The sequence below is a fragment of the Perca fluviatilis genome, chromosome 1 (genome assembly GCF_010015445.1).
Source record: "Perca fluviatilis chromosome 1, GENO_Pfluv_1.0, whole genome shotgun sequence".
Taxonomy (NCBI): Eukaryota; Metazoa; Chordata; class Actinopteri; order Perciformes; family Percidae; genus Perca; species Perca fluviatilis.
The window spans coordinates 32,614,529-32,626,583 of record NC_053112.1 but is presented as its reverse complement, the minus strand read 5'-3'; the positions used below and the strand labels follow the sequence as shown (position 1 = coordinate 32,626,583).

The following is a 12,055-nucleotide window of genomic DNA, read 5'->3' as shown; positions in this document are numbered from 1 at the left end:
CACTTTGGATGTTGTCAGACTTGCTGTAATATTTACATTGTAGATGTTCTCTCCTCTTCCACACGCGCGCACACACTCTCTCTCTCTCACACACACACACACGCACACACACACACACGCACACACACACACACGCACACACACACACAAAACTAAGATAACTCTTTGGATCAGATTATGCTTTGCTCTAGAAGGTCAAAAAGCACCACATAGATTTATTATTTCTGTTGTTTGTTGCTGGAGTAGCTTGACATTGGTACTTTTAGTACTTGTTGACTTTGAACAGTTTTACTGATATTTAAAGGCCATGCTGTCATTGTTAATATATAACCAAATATAATGCATGAATAGGTTCAAATTACAGAGGAAAATAAGAATATACACAGTCAAATCATAGGTTATAATTCACATAATTATATCTGAATTGTGTTGCTTTAAAAGTCCTCAAATTAGAATTTTTTTCACAGGCCACATTCGCTCTCAGTAAAATATTTTGGGGGGGGAAACAGATGTAGCTTCCAGTGCAATGTGTGCCCACAGTAGTAATGGGTGCTGATGAGGCTGGGTGTGCTCTGTGACCTGTGTAGTCTTGTGGTGGGGTATGTTAACCAGCCTGCTGATATGACCAGGCCCCTATCATTAATCACACACTTCTCCCTCTTTGGCTGTCATCATGGTGTAGGCCAAGGTGGATTTATCCGGGGAAGCTTGTTGTGGTGGCGGCGGCGGCGTGCTGTTTTCCAGTTTTAAACTTAATTTCTGCTAAAGAAGGAATATACTTGATGAATTTTTCATCATCTTGCAAAGAAACTTGGAGACCTGACTGCTGTCATGTAGTGCTGAAAAAAATCTGTTGTTAAATTGTTTAAGTAATTTATTTAGAAAAATGCCAGACTTACCTTGTAAAATATGAAGATTTGCTGCATTGTATATTGAATACCTGTGTGTTTTGGACTGTTGGTCAGGCAGAACAAGTAATCTGAAAATATTCTCTTAGGCATCTTAGAACTCACGTTTGTGCATTTCTTTCCACAATTTTCAGACATTAAATAGACTAAATTAATCAATGAATTTGTAAAAAGAATTGACAGATTAATTGCTAATGACAAGAATTGTTAGTTGCAGCTCTGACATGTTATTATTGTAGTACTGTTTCACCATTTTGTACCATCTTACTTTGTTCTATTCCGTCTTTAATACTGCTCTCCTGAGTACAGTACAATATACAGAGGTAAATACACACACTCACGTGCATACTCACCTTTAGAATATTCAAAATTTTGATAGTATTATTGTTAACCCTAAAAAATCAGTCAAAACTGTAACACTGGAGAAACCAACTTGACAGCATCTGTGTGTTAATGTGCTTTGTGCTCCTGCAAGCACAGAGCGGCTTTTCATTGCCAATTTCCTCCGATTCTTTCCTTTGTGCCCAATTTAGCACTGCAGAGGCAATTGAGACTTATCCAAATGGTTTACACTCAGGCGCAGCTACCTGCTAGTTACTGCTTTCAGGCTGATAAAATTTCAGTGCAAATTGAGATATTGATCCAGCGTGCAGCTGAGCCCAGCAGGCAGGTGTAGGTGCACAGAAACATAACAAGCTCAGTTAAAAAGGAGCTTTCCTGGGTTTCATAAGGAGACTGTGAAAAGATCTGCTTCATAATGCTGTAAGTTTGTAACATGGCTGATCCACGAACCTCAGGTTGTTTTAGGGAGTAAAATGATTGTCATGTTGGATTGATCCATTCCTGCAAGATGTTACTCACATGTCAATGGCGGTCAGACATTAACACATGTTTTATATATTGTTAATTTGTCATGCAAAAACCAGCATTTGTATTAGTCTTACAGATTTGTTGATAAGTTAATAGTACATCGTCAGTATAAGATTACATTTTGCCTTTTAAATGGCCCAGTCATACAGTACTACAAAACATATTCAGACGGAATCAGAGAGCCAGAGTACAGGAGGGTGGACAGAAAGAATAAAGGGAAAAATGGGCCGAGGTAGAGGGAGGGATGTGTGGGTGGACAGGTCTCTGGTCTTGACAGATAGCTGGCATTAGAGGGTGTCAGCTGGCAACTGCGGTACTGTTGGGAGAGAGATGAGCATGGTAGAGAAGCGAGAGGAAGTCTGAAGGAGTTAATGGGCTGTTTGGCTCTCTTTAGCTTGTCTGCTGCTAATGGCCTCGCAACACAAGGATAGACAGCAGGAGAGAACACGCAAACACACGCAAATGCACACACGCTTACGAATACACACATGCCTGCTGTCTCCACTCTGGTTATGAGCCCTAGATGATTAACAGCTAATTAGGGCCCAATCTGGAAAGGCCATTAAAAGCCTCTCACAGTAAAGGATTGTGCTGCTGTGCATACCGGCAGCTTGTTTTTTTGTTGTTGTGAGTGAGAGTTGCATGGTTGGTAATAAAACACAAAAAAACTCCAGCAGAAGATCTAAACATTACATCAAACCGTAGCCTGGTTTATATTGCGCTGGTGTTGGACGTGTCATAGTTCATCACTAATGTTTAGTGAGAAGTGTGTTGCATGGCAACAGATTAACTGCACGAGTGTGCCTACACAGATTGTTGTTTAACCTCTGGCTTACACAACACTGAAGGCTATAAGGCTCCAGTTCAGTTGGAAAACATGGGTTTGACGTGTTTAGGAATGGTTGGATTTTAGACAGACTTACTGGAGACAAAGCACCTCAGCGTCTTAAGTCAGGCGTGCACCTTCACTACAGTATACTGAAGTGCCTACAGTATACTTAAATAATTGCTTGTAAAGCCACACTCCCTTTTTCTCGGTCCGTCACAAACCCACACACACAAACACGCAGAGACGCCAGGTCTTAAGGCAGCATGCCACAGAGATCAGGGACTGCTTGTTGTTTTTACCAGGAGGTCGAAGCAGAGGTTAAGAACTTGATCCCTCCTTCACCAGATAACTACATGTCTCTGGGCACTGTCAGCCTCTCTTGACATTCCACTATATATGACCACATCTCACTTCTCAGGTCTGCTAAACATTAGCACGTTGATAGCAGGTGATCGTATGTATGTGCTTGTGCGTGTATTTGTGTTCTCATCAGTGTTTACCTGTGCTGTCATGTGTCCAGGCTTCACTGGGGCTACTGATATAGGGCAGCCTAAACCACAGTCTGTTACAGTTGCCATCTCCTAATGTGAATAGTCGAATGGTAGACTGAGTTAAGATTTCAGAGGCTGTGATTTACACATTGAAGCAGGAAAAAAAGCATTGTTTAAACTGTAAAGCACTGCGTTGGTTATTGCCATTTTTTTTTTTAAGTATTTTTGTTTTAAAGAAGGTACAATATACAGTGCAGCATTACATTGTCAATTTATAACAAGACACCTTTCTATTTACCTCATCGCACCCACAACAAACCCTTGTGCTGAGGAAAGGAGCACAGATAAAGAAACAAATAAAAAGGGGGGAGGACAAACGAGACAAAAAGAAGACAAAAAAATAACACCTTTCTTCTATTACTCATGATAGCAAATAGTTTAATCATTGTGCTTTACAATTCTTAGCAGTTATTACGAGAGAAGAGTAATAAGTCTTTCAAAGTAAGCCAGTAAAGGGTCCCAATTTTTGTAGAATTTTCTGGTTGATCCTCTAAGAAAGTATTTTTTTCTATTTTTAGAAACAACATCATATCAGAAAGCCATGTGGAGGCTTTTGGTGGTGTAGATGATTTCCATTCCTTAAGTATTCTCCGTCATGCTATTAAGGTTGCAAAAGCAACAAGACTTTACTTACTATTGGGCATTACAGAATTACCTGTAATTATAACAATTATCTACATTTTAATGAATTTAATATTCGTAATCAGATCATTAGGTGGCCAACATGGGTGATTAGTGTCATGTTAGTTCAACAGATTTGATGCGTCTTTTTTCAACGCAACTGGTATCTTTTTATTTATATGGTAACTGATGACAAAGACTGCCTTTGTTCCTCTGAGGTGGGGGTGCAATCACCATCTAACCCATTTGAACTCTAAAGGGCCCGTTTGCTGCTCCATAGTTCACATGTTTGGTTCCGTTCAGTCATCTGCGCTCTTGTAGTGCTGCTGACAGACCTGCAAACCACACACATGGGAGAGACGGGCAGCACATTACTTTCGGCCTTTTTCCTCCTTATAAAGCATCTGCTCACTCAAAGCAGTGACAGAGACATCATTTAAACTGCCCTCACAGAACGAGCGAGAGACTCTCCTCTTGTTGAATGGGCAAAGCCAACTGAGTGATGGGTCAGAAGTTGATACTGAGAGGGTTGACCACAGGTCCCCTCCACATGTTGTGAACCCTCAATATAAGGACCCAACACATCTCTGCTCTATCGGATGTTAGATACCAAAGTAACTGATGTGTGATTTTATTTTTTTAAAGTAATCCTTTCAACCATTATGCTATTAAGTGTATTATAAAGAATAGTCCTTGTGCTACTTTGGGTCCCTAGTGTGTGTGTAGAAACCTTTGGATGCTGGAACAATAAAAGCTGTCATTATTACAGGATTGGATATTTTTGCTGTGCCTTAAGCAGCCATGATCAGAGCCTGTGATGCAGGCATGGTGTGTGTGAATTTCCATAGAACAGATGTGTTGCATGTTGCTTACCTTGATGACATTTTGGAGTTTGAGCTTTGCCCAAACTGCAATCGTTTCAGTGGTGGCTGCATCTTTTACCTTTCCTCCATTTCAAAAATGGAAAAGGATCTTCTGACATGATGTACAAATGTAAACCCATTTCACTGTACAATGATTTGGCAGTCAGTCAGTCAGTAACCTTTGTGACTAATTCTGAACTACGAAACCATTTAAGTGACCATAATGAGCATTTTACAAGATGGAGCCCTCCCTGGTGCACTGCCTGACACATGCACAGTTTCTTAAGTTAGTGATTCTTAAAGTGGGGTCCGTGGTCATTCAGTTAAATTATCATTATAATGGCTGAGAGGTAGAGTGGGTCAGCCCTCAACCACAAGATTGGCGGTTTGATCCCATCCTCTGGCCACATGTCAAAGTGTCCCTGAGCATGACACTGAACCCCAAGTTTCTCCCCCTGTATGTGTATGTGTCCACTGCTCCTAATACTTATGATGGTTTAAATGCAGTAATTACATTTTACTACATTGTACTGTACAATTGTATTTGACTAATAAGTTTCTTCTTCTTTCTTCTATAATTTTTTTTTCTTTTAGAAAAGACCTCGTAGTTCAACAAATAATATTTTAAATAGTTCATAGATTACTTTTTAATCTAACAAATCTATAACTCTCAGAATCAGTTTAATACATGTTTAGTACATGTCTAATATATTTCTAATACATTTCTCCTGTGTTGTTCTTTCACATAACATAACTAAGACTACAGAAGTGTAAAAAAAGGGTTAAGTCAAATTATTATTGTTATTCTTGTATGGGTCCTTAGCTGAAAAAAGATTGAGAATCTCTGTCTTAAGGAGTGGTTTGTCATATGTAATACTGAAATCTAAAGTTCAAGCAATTCTTTATTAAATGTTATTTGTGAGGTTGACATTCCGTCATCATTCAAACAAATTACTTATTAAATTAACAGTTATTTAAATATAACTACATATTTAAATCTCTGTAATGTGGGAAGGTTATCACTACCGCTCCTACTGAGAATTAACACCCAACTTTATCTGTCTAAGCAGCTCTCAGTGATTTTGTGCTCCAAGTATATTTTTGAATCCCAGTAGTGGCCAGACGGACACCCCCACCCCTAAAATGTAAAATAATGGATTTGTGGGACGCCATTTCTAGCAAACACAGTTAAACAAGCCGCTGTATTCAAAATGCTCAGCAAGGAACGGTGGAGATGTGATCTGAATGAGTTAAGGAAGTCGAACATCTAAAAGGCTTCTCAAGAGTTTGTGGTTCAAACTGGGGTAAATGGCAACTGAGTATTAGACTTACATTTGCCAGGTAGCCAAACAAATTTTTTTTTTTTTTTTTTTAATGAGGTAATTGTTTGTCAGCCTTTAGTATATCAGGGCGAGGGGTTTGCTTTTGTGGTGTAGCTGCAGCTTTAAACTTAAAATGTAACTTCTCTTTGAATTCACTGTGCTAACTTTCACTTTGAACTATGATGGCGAGCCTCACACTTGCTCTCACAGCTGTTAATGTGGTCACCCCACAATAATCTTCTAAACATCTCCTCCTCAGCGCTAACAGACAAATGTCATATTAATATGAGCCAAGTCACCTTTACCCTCTAAACTCCATATACTCACACTATCATCATCTTTAAAAAGTCCTTTTCTGAAGTTTGTCAGTTTTATTTGCTGACAGCCGTTCACACTAACAGAAATGTTACGTCATCACGGCGGACAAGTCCATTATCCTACCAGTTGATGATCAAGGGAGGGGAAAGGGGGTTGTTTTGGGTGCCATTTGCCATTTGATAAGATCATTTTCAAGACCGAGTATGGTGGCTAAAGCTCAAAATATTATAAAATATTGTGTCGTTATGCAGAAGTGGCCGTACAGAATCTGAGGGAGAGCTGATCGCCACAAGACACATAGCCAGACATGATAGCTCCCCAGCTCAGACCACCAGCTACACAAAGTCAAAGATCATGGCTGTTTACATTCACCTCTCATCCGCACCGCACTCTCTGATCAGACAGCCGCTGGGACGCACATAATGCGGTTCCCACCAGCCTCCACATTTTATCCTCACAGGAACCCCATGGGAATTCATGTGTGAGCTGAGGTAAACCACTGCGAGGACCAGACACTAACCACTAAGATATACTTACGCACTTGTGAATGACTGAGTGAGTGAAAATCTTCACGTCGTCTAGCCCAGTATGGCCTCATGTAACGGAACACAGTTTACCATGTTAGCCTAGCGCTAATCTATTCCCCTGGTGTCTTCTCTCAAAGCCTTGTTGTTGGATGGGAACTAGCACGTGGGGTAGAGGGGGGGTTATCTGGCTAATGTCAGGCAGCGCTCACTGTAGGGGTATTGTCATACATAAGGGCAGACATGTTTACTGTGTGCTCAGTGTTTTACGAGCCCCCATCCTTCTCCCCCTCCCCTTCTTCCTCGTCCTCCTCTTCAATGACGTAATGGAGGAGGCCGATGAGAGCCTGAGAAATTAGATGATCTACTGCTGCTGACATACTCACTCACTAATGTTGTCCTTCTCCCTTTTCCTGCACTCCTCCACTCCCTCGGTTTACTTTTGCCAAAGTCTACTGAGATGCTTTTTTGTTGTTGCAATATTATTCTGTTTTCACACTCCAGCACTTTCTCTCTGCCTGTCAAACTCCTGGACATCGGTGTCGTCATCTTTGCTATATTTAAACGGTTGTCTTTGCCCTCTGCCCCGTTCCAAGCTAATGTGTTCAGTTAAGCAGCAACAGCAACAATTACTTTATATATATTTTTGCATGCAGACACCGAAACACAAACATTATCACAAACACACAATGTATAACCTATTGTCAAAAGCTTAGCGACATGGTAGAAATCATTATCACAGTATTTGTTAGGAGGTTTTCAGATATTGATATATCAGAATACAGATGTACGCAAAATAAAAAAAATTAAGTGAAAGGGAAAGCAATTAAACGGGTTATACCGTGCATTAAACTGTTCATACTGTAGTATGCTTGAGACAATAAGTTTAACTGAGTTAAACATTCATTTGTACAGAAATGAATGTTGATGAAATAATGATATAATCATATGATCACAATATAATTCAAAAATGTGATAAATGATGATACAAAAGTTTGTATTAATTAAATAAGATTGGTATTGTGTTAATTAAATTAATCTTAGTTTTAGTTACGTTATTAAATTCATGTAAAACTATAATTTGTGATATTACTAGAGTTTCAACTGAAGATTGTTTTCATTATGGATTAATAATAATTAATAGTTAGCCCCCCCCCCCCCGAATAATGAATTAATCTTTTGTGTTATATAAAATGTCAGTGAAAAATGGCCATCATAATATCTAAGAGGACAAGGTGACCTCTGCAAAAGTATTTAATTCACTGTAATGTAAGACCAAGAAAAGTAGCAAATTCTCACATTTGAGAACCTGCAACCATCAAATATTTAGCATTTTTGCTTGTCCTTTTAAAGTTATAGTGCGTAGTTTGTAAGTAATGACAACAAAACTGTCAGCATGTCCACATGATACAAGCCTTTTGTGACCGTGCAATTTAATGGCTTGAATGTAACAGACATTCATTAATATCAAAATGTTATGCACTAAAGCTTTAAGGGACAGACATTCTTCTTATTTCCTTGTTTCTCTCTCACACACACACACACACACACACACACACACACACACACACTCTCTCCACATAACCCAACACCCCAATAAACTCTCCTTGAAGGGTAACTACACCCGAGCTGATCAGTTGAGTCATTCATTCTAATCATCTCTACTCTGTGCTGAGAGGCCGCCACACCTTCAGACGGACGGAGAGACCGTCTAGTCCTCGAGCAGACTCTATAATCATCTGAGACAACAATGCTCCTCTCAGCAGCTATCCAAATATTCCCTCATTCAGCACGCTCTGCAGCCTTCCTCAGTGGCCCTGTGGTCAATCAGCTCTGACTGTTGACTTAGCTTTTGCTCACTTCATCCTATTGTGGATGTGTCTTATGGCACTGGTGATGTATTTGCTAGCTTGTTAGCCACTGTGTATGGAGGCGGACAGATGGTTAGGTTCTCTGGAGGTGCTTGTTAGCTGTTGTTGAGATTATTGTAGACAGTTGTAAAATAGCCATTTTCTCGTCATAGTTTTCTCTGGACTCTTGCCAGTCGAGATATTTTCTTCAAAATATTTTAAGACAAAATGTATTTCAACATTTCTAAACTCCCTGTAACCACTTTTACAGATTATCAACATTTGTTGTGCTGCATCATATCGTTTGTCATGATCAAGCATTAACTAAAAACTAAAAAGAGAAGACGGCCACAACATTACTGCCTTCTGAGTTTGAGTCGGCACCATTTGCTTCATCCATTTACTTCTCAATCAGTGTTGTTTACTCCATTGTCTGTGCTATAAATTGGACCACTTTCGCAGGCTACACTACACCATTTGTCTGACTAAGACCAAATCCACCATGACATGTTTGTTTTGGGGAGATACTTTCCCAATCACTGCTCATTCTGCTTCTTTTCACCCCATAACATGATATTCTTGCTTTTCAAGTGGGTGAGGGAAAGTAAGAGGGACGGGAGGAGTGAGTGGGAGAGAGAGTTGGGGTTAGAGTTTCAGGTTCCACTTGCCAGCGAGTGCCTCCGTTGACCCATAGCCAGAACTCTCACAGTTGTGACCTATCTAATTAGTAGAGCAGGAAGGAGGGGGGGGAACTGAAGTACCGCACACAACCCATCTGGGGTTCTCCTAGTGTGTGTGTGAATATGGGAATAAAGGAAATGGTTTGTTAGCTGTGCGGCTGCTCCACGGCTCTCATTCCTTACGTCACCCGTTCCCTTTTTTTTTCTCTTTCCTCTTCCATGTTGGGGGGGGGCCCCCTCTCCCCTGGCTGGCAACAGGCTTCCTCTGCCTGCTTCAAAATGACAATCGGCTTCTCATTTACAGCGAGCTAATAAGCCCTTTAATCAGAGTGCTTGTCAACCTCAGGGCAAGGCAACTCCAGAGGAGTTGATCCAAAGGATCAGATGACTAGAAGAAAGCGCAGGAGGGAGGGAAAAAAAGGGAGTAGCGCTTAGAGTGAGAGAATAAGTAGAAGGGAAAATGAAAGGGGACTGTTGAACTTGGAGGAAGAAAAGAGAGAGAGAGAGAGATAAGAGATAATAAACTTGTATTAAGGTAAGAAGAAAAGACTTAGTCTTCCGCTAAGGATGATGATGTTTGTTGTACTTGGAAACACACAGATTTGATGGGATTTAATAATTAGATTTAATAAAATACACTAAGAATACAATACGACTAAACAAAACTTATTAACGGATTCTGTGGTTTGGCATTTTTGTTACCGGAAAAAAAAGCACGATGATTCATTGTCACACACGCTGAATGTGGTTTTCAGGATGTTTTGAACAACTTGTTCTTAAACAGTCGTTTTAGTATATACAGACCTGACAAGTGTTTGCTTTATTCATCCGTAATCGATACAAAAGAAAACAGTCTGCTGCTGACAACACTCTGCATACAACATGTGCGTTCGATTACACACCCACACCATTGTTGACACGCGCACAGGCACGTGCATGTACGCTCGCATCACCGTTGGCATGCAAATGAGTGGATTGATTTGTTAAGTGACATTTTAACATCCTTACAGACAGCTCTCCATAAGTCCTTAAAAGGGTTTTTTAGGGCCAATGAGGGAAGGAGGAGAGCATTCAGTGTCACCTCGTTAAAGCCAAAGTGAAATCCAGCTCAATCCAGACCATAAAGCTAACCGCAAACCACAGCGAGGCACAGGAACTTCACTGATAAACCCGGATCTGTAGCATGGACAGACACTTTTACTTTTGAGCAAAGTGAAGTAAAAAAGAAAATGGAATCAAACTAAATCGCACCCATTTGCAAGCAGAAAAAAACATTCCAAGGGGAGGCTGTGTAGCTTCACCAGCCAGTAGCCACTGAGTCGAGATCAGACGTTCTCCGTTTTGCTCCTTAGGACTCCTAATCCTGGTTTAATGTCCACCAGCTGGTTAATTGCAATAATTTGGTGTCTCCGGTCTGATGTCTCAAATAAGGATTGCATACCTTTTAAGTCCTCAGTCTAGAGTATGTCTCGCTCTAAAGAGTAACATATTGACAGACACATTTTCAAACTGTCTTTCTTTGAGTGTTTTTGTGGGGGTTTTTAGGCTTTAAATTCACACTCCAGCTTCAGATGTTTGGAAAGAAAAAAATGAAGGTAATGTGAGACGCACAGAAAAGGCATGTTAATTATCCTAGCCCTGCAAACTGTCAGGCAAGCAAAATAAGCATTCAATTCAAGAAGAGAAATTAGAGAAATCCATTTGAATACTTGGGTCCTTTTGTAGGGCAAAAACTGATTAAGTAAATGATTGCATTGTCTTACATAGGAGAATATTCCAAATTATTGTTGCCATTGGAAACAAGTCACATAACACAACAAAAGGGACCCCCCTATGCTTCAAAGGTGTACTTTGTCAAATCCTTAACAATAGAAATGTGGGATTCCAGTGACTTCTACCCCCTATCAGCATTTACATAAAGCCATGCTAAATTATTCATTAATTATCAGAGAGTCCCCCGTGGATGGGGATGACACACACACTGGCTGCTAATTGGCCCATCAATAATCCTGCCTGGTTCTCCCGAAGTGGCACCAGATCCCACCTCAGGAATCTGCTATCTGCCCCAACCTTCTGCCACACTATTTCCACAGTGTGGCTCTACAGAAGGAGACTTTTCCACACCTGCTCACCTGGAACATTGTTAATGGGTTGTCGGTACATGCCTGATTTCGGCACTTTACTTTTTGCTTGTCTATCAAGTAGCATAAATTCCTCACAAATACGGTCTTCTAGATACAAGTAGAAAATCTAAAGTCATTGTTGGTTTTTATCACAACTCTTACATGTATAATTGAAATTGCATTACTATTATTGTCTATATTTACAAATGTAGTATGGCATTGTGTGGGGTTAAAAAGGATACAGCTGGCGATGTTCTATATTTAGTTCCTTCTGAAGATGTAAAGCTTTGAAAACGGGTCGCAAATATATAATTACATTTTTAGGAAAAAGGTGTAATCATTTCCTGAAGCAGTCGAGCACTGTAGTGGTACTCAAACAGGAGTAAAAAGGTATTTGTTGGAATATTTTCAGCCGTGTTCTGTAAGCTAGTGAGGATGGTGGCTCAAAACAAACTACAATGTCCATGTCCAGGGTAATAAAGGAAAATGTCACCCAGTGCAATGGTGTGGCTCATTGATGTTTTTTAAATTGCTTTTGGAGAGAAATGGAGGTCTATGGCACAGAGTTTGCAGGAGAAATTGTTGGTTGATATGAA

At 40.1% G+C, this 12,055-nt stretch overlaps 1 protein-coding gene across 1 annotated transcript in view; it reads left to right on the top strand.

The window, feature by feature from the left end:
- The window catches only part of lrba (LPS responsive beige-like anchor protein), a 196,431-nt gene that overhangs the window by 154,571 nt on the left and 29,805 nt on the right, over positions 1-12,055 (top strand). The window lies entirely within an intron of this gene.